Raw genomic sequence first — 6,000 nt, forward strand, 5'->3', positions numbered from 1 at the left:
AGGAAGGAGGCAGAAGGCGTGAAAAAGAGAAGATGATGCAATCTTTCATGAAAGAATATGTATAATTCAAATTATGTAGTTTAAAAAACTCATTATTTAACAACTTTTTAACTATTATAACGATCTTTTAGCTAGTATTTTTTAGTGTGATGAAAACATAATCTGTAGTTTGGTTATTTCTTCCTATGTCATATAGCTTTTTTTCATTTGATTAAATCAAATTATGAATAATTCAATAAAGTGAATGCTGTTTTAGCAATAACAGGTATAGCTTGACTCAATTCTTACAACTGTTTTTCTATCTATGCATCCATCTTGCAATTCAATCTTTTTACATTTTGACATCAATAATTATTTAGAATTATGACCACTAAATTTTAATTCTCATTGTGTTATAGTGTAGAATTATACTTTCTTCCTTCCTTGTACCTTTTCATATTCTTCAGAGCCTAATAATCAACATGTATTGATTGTACACGTTATTCTAAAATAAATACATAAATCCAGAAATTAATTTATCTGCCACCACCACTAACTTTAGTGACATGTTGATGTATGTCCTTTTACTATATATTCAAGGAGTATGAAATAGAATATTCTGAATATATTATCTGTGGAGGACACAAAGCCTTACCTACATTTTACAGACTCTGTATCATATTTGAATTTACTCCCACATTCTCTGTTGGAATCTTCTATTTTTAATAAATCTCAAATGCTACCTCTTTTTAAGAATGCCTTCTCTCATTTCTCTTTGAAATTAGTTTTTTCACATTTAGGGTTCTCCAAACATACTTTTTACTCAACTTCTATTAAAATATAACTGTGCATATACTTGCCTCTTCTGTAAAATATAAATTCCTTAAGGGACCAAATCTTAATTGTTGCATTATCTGTAAAGCTCATTCGGTAATTTTTCACAGTTCAGTAAACATTTTCTTAGCTATGATGTAATAAACTTTGTTAACATTGCTAGTCAGGTATATATTGGTTTTGTGTTTCTGTGTATTTACAATAAACACAAATTTAAGGTGTAATCAAGTATATTTTTAAATCTTTATAATTGTCTATTCTAATTACACAAGTTATAATGCATGCCTTTCTATAATGTGTGTTTGTATTTCCATTACAGCGAATGGTCTGGGAATTCCACTTAAGCACAATTTTGCTTTGCTGCTTGCAATTCCTTTATGTGTTTGGATGTAAAATTTTATTTTTTTAAAAGCAATCTGCCATTTGGATTTTTCATTAATTCATACTGGACTCCTCTCTCATGAGTATGGGCCAGAAAAAAATAGAGTGAGTTTACCACATTGTAGCACTGTTGCTTAACTGATGCTAAGATGGACATCAAGGGATTTAAAGGCCACCATTCATTCCAGGTATGTCTCTGCATTATACCCACCATTTGACTAACGTAACCAAAATACATCTTTTTTTTTTTTTTTTTTTTTTTTTTTTGAGACAGAGTTTTACTCTTGTTGCCCAAGCTGGAGTGCAATGGCACGACCTCGGCTCACCACAACATCCACCTCCCAGGTCCAAGTAATTCTCCTACCTCAGCCTCCCGAGTAGCTGGTGAGAGGTGACAGCATGCTGGCAAGTCCTCACAGCGCTCGCTCGCTCTTGGCACCTCCTCTGCCTGGGCTTCCACTTGGGCGGCACTTGAGGAGCCCTTCAGCCCACCGCTGCACTATGGGAGCCCCTTTCTGAGCTGGCCAAGGCGGGAGCCGGCTCCCTCAGCTTGCAGGGAGGTGTGGAGGGAGGGGCGCCAGCGGGAACCTGGGCTGCGCGCGGTGCTTGCGGGCCAGTTGGAGTTCCGGGTGGGCGGGGACCTGGCGGGCCCTGCACTCGGAGCAGCCGGCCGGCCCTGCCGGCCCCGGCCAATGAGAGGCTTAGCACCTGGGCCAGCAGCTGCGGAGGGTGTACTGCGTTCCCCAGCAGTGCCAGCCCACCGGCGCTGCGCTCGATTTCTCGCCGGGCCTTAGCTGCCTTCCCGCGGGGCAGGCCTCAGGACTACAGCCCGCCATTCCTGAGCCTCCCACCCCCTCCATGGGCTCCTGTGCGGCCCGAGCCTCCCCGAGGAGCGCCATCGCCTTCTCCACAGCGCCCAGTCCCATCGACCACCCAAGGGCTGAGGAGTGCGAGCGCACAGCGCGGGACTGGCAGGCAGCTCCACCTGCAACCCCGGTGCAGGATCCACCGGGTGAAGCCAGCTGGGCTCCTGCGTCTGGTGGAGATGTGGAGAACCTTTATGTCTAGCTCAGGGATTGTGGACACACCAATCAGCACCATGTCTAGCTCGAGGTTTGTGGATGCACCAATCGACACTCTATCTGGCTGCTCTGGTGGGGCCTTGGAGAACCTTTGTGCCCATACTCTGTATCTAACTGATCTGATGGGGACGTGGAGAACCTTTATGTCTAGCTCAGGGATGGTAAACGCAACAATCAGCGCCCTCTCAAAACAGACCACTCGGCTCTACCAATCAGCAGGACGTGGGTGGGGCCAGATTAGAGAATAAAAGCAGGCTGCCCGAGCCAGCAGTGGTAACCCTCTCAGGCCCCCTTCCACACTGTGGAAGCTTTGTTCTTTCGCTCTTTGCAGTAAATGTTGCTACTGCTCCCTCTTTGGGTCCACGCTGCTTTTATGAGCTGTAACACCGCGAAGGTCTGCAGCTTCACTCCTGAAGCCAGCGAGACCACGAGCCCACCGGGAGGAACGAACAACTCCAGACGCAGCGCCTTAAGAGCTGTAACACTCACCGCGAAGGTCTGCAGCTTCACTCCTGAGCCAGCGAGACCACGAGCCCACAGGTAGGAAGTAACAACTCCAGACGCACCACCTTAAGAGCTGTTAACACTTACCGCGAGGGTCCCCGGCTTCATTCTTGAAGTCAGTGAGACCAAGAACCCACCAATTCTGGACACACTGGGATTATAAGCATGAGCCACCACGCCTGGCTAATTTTGTATTTTTAGTAGAGACAGGGTTTCTCCATGTTGGTCAGGCTGGTCTCAAACTCCTGACCTCAGGTGATCCACCCACCTAGGCCTCCCGAAGTGCTGGGATTACAGGCGTGAGCCACCGCACCCAGCCCAAAGCAGATCTCTTTAATGGTATAATTTGTAACTCCCATGACAGAGGAAGAGGATTTCCTGTACTTAGAGAAAGGGTTGGTTAAAACTAAATTAGATTTTGTTGAATAAACCCAAAAGAAAATACCCCAGATACAATGCAACTTTTGGGAAATCGGCTTATGTGAGACAAAACACTGGCACATGATGCACTGATTTATTTTAGGACTGAATTTTCCTGTGTAAATAATGTCAAACAAAATGAAACTTGCCATAGCCACATGTTAATTTATTGCCATTTTACCAACAAGTGAGTTTTCTACAAGGAAAAACAGAACTTTTTTGGTTTTGGTATAAATCTAACTAGAACATGTATCTTAATTTTTGTTAAATTGACTTGATTTTCAACATTTTGAAAGAATACTGTGCATATGAAATCATTTTTGTTTTTGTTTTTCCTAAGAAATCATAATATTTTGAGATATTGGCTCCATTTTCCCATAGGTTAAAAATTGCAGAGTTGAGTAGTGAGAGTCTCCTTTGGAAGAGATGTAAAATCTCCAGGTTGCCAAACACTCACCATGCCCTCTTTCTGTGACCCAAACTCATTATCATTTGAGATACTTTAAAAAAATTAATAGACTTTATGTTTTAGAACAGTTTTAGATTTACAGAAAAATTGAGCAGATAGGACAGAGTGCCCATATTTCCTTTTCTATGCACACAATTTTCCCTATTATTAACATTTTGCATTGGTGTTGTACCTTTGTTACAATTCATGAATCAATACTGATGTGTTATTAACCAAAGTCTACAGTTTGTTTCATTCTTCACATTGTACAGTTGCATGGGTTTCAACAAATGCATAATGTCATGATTCACCGTTACGGTAACATACAGAATTGTTTCACTATCCCTAGAATCTCTCTTGCTTCACCAATTCATTTCCCCCTTACCCTGAAACCCATAGCAACCATTGATATTTTTACTCTCTAGATTGCTGTCTTTTCCATAATCTCATATAATTAGAATCATACAGTGTATAGCCTTATCACATTAGTTTCTTTCACATAGGAATTCATATTTAAGATTTCTCCATATATGTTCATAATTTGGTAGCTCTGTGTGTGTGTGCACACTCATGTGTTTTTAATTATTAAATAATATTCTATCAGATAAATGCAGCACAGTTTGTGCTGCTTGGTTTAACAAAGTCCTTAGTCTGATCATGTACAAACATCTTAGTTACTTCCACTTTTTGATAATTATCACCAAAGCTGTTATGAATATTTGCATACAAGTTTTTTTGTGGACCTAAATTTTGAAATTAGTTGGGTAACTGGCAAAGAGCACAATTGATGATTGCATGGTAAGACTGTGTTCAACTTTTGAAGAATTGATGAATTGTCTTCCAAAATGGTGGTAGCATTTTAAAGTTTAAAACAACATGTATTTTTCTTTATCTCACAGATCCTGTAGATCAAGAGTCTGGAATGTATTAGCTGGGGTTTTGCTCAGGGCCTCACAGTGCTGAAATCAATATGACATCCTGGCTAGGGTCCTATCTGAGGCTCAGGGTTTTCATAAGGTTTATTCAGATTGTAGACAGAACTTAATTCCTTGCAGTTGTGGGACACAGGTTCAATTTTTTATTGTTTACTATTGGTCAGAGGTCACTTTCAGCTCTTAGATGCTGCCCAGAGCTCCTTGCCATAAAACTGCCCCCATAGATCCTCTCACAGCTTACCTGTTTGTTTTTCTGTAAGCCATCAGGAGAATTTCTCTCATGATTTGAATCTGATTTCAGAAAGGGACCAGTTCTTTTGAAGGGCTCATCTAATTAGGTCAGGCTCACCTAGGATAATCTCAGTTTTGATTAATTCAAGATGAATTGAATTGAGACTATAATTATATCTGCAAAATCCCTTCACTTTTAACATAAAACATGTCCTAATTATGGATGTGACATTTATCATAACTTGAGTCCCGCCCACATTGAAAGGGAGGGATTATACAGAGCTTGTGCACCAAGGTGTGGAGATTTTGTTGGTTATCTCAGAATTCTGCCTACTTTTAAAGAACAATGAGTGGAAATGGAACTGCATAGCATGCACACACATACTTTCATACTTAAACCAAGTGTTTATATATTTGAACTGCTTTACTGGTGAATTTCACTTGAAGTACCCTGCAGACATTTCAGTGGAGCCAGTTGTTGACCTCTTATTTCTACCAGATTAGTCTAACCTCTGTGTATTTTCTGCTTAGAGGAAGAAAACAATATTGTTTTCACTGAAAATATCAGTTGCTTTTTTTTCTTCCTAGAACCCCTTGTCATTTATTGCATAAACAGAAACACAGATTGCTCACTCTCATCTGACCCTTGCACTTCTCTTTCCATTTAAAGAAGAGCTTTACATTGGTGATTGATAGAATAATTTCTCTCTCTATATGTCCCTTTAGTAGTATGTGTTAGGACTCTGTTGAACCAAACAGATTTTTCACACAATTTTGGATTTCCCTTCCTTGTTAGAAATACAGAAATAATGAAAAATGTTCCTTTTCCCAAGAAAACAACTCTCCACTCCATTGTGGGGCTTGCTTTCCTTCTGACCTGAGTGTCCTGTCATCTGGCTTAACATTTTCCTCATATGTCCTCGTCTTGCATATTGAAACACAAAATTTTAATTGCATGTGGCTGAATTAATGAGACTCTATTGAAAGTTTAACACGGTAACTTGAGTACTGAGTGCTACAAAAATATATTTATTTTCCAAGCAATGCTTCTTTATCTTTTTCCCAAAGGGGAAGATTTATTTCTCTCAGTATGCTTTACCCTGCTCCAGATTGTAATATTTTTCATTTTGGGGACCCTCCACCTCTGTCTCTTTCTGAAGTTTCCAGGAGGCTTAAGGAAGGAGTC

The sequence above is a fragment of the Hylobates moloch genome, unplaced genomic scaffold (genome assembly GCF_009828535.3).
Source record: "Hylobates moloch isolate HMO894 unplaced genomic scaffold, HMol_V3 SCAFFOLD_16, whole genome shotgun sequence".
Classification (NCBI taxonomy): Eukaryota; Metazoa; Chordata; class Mammalia; order Primates; family Hylobatidae; genus Hylobates; species Hylobates moloch.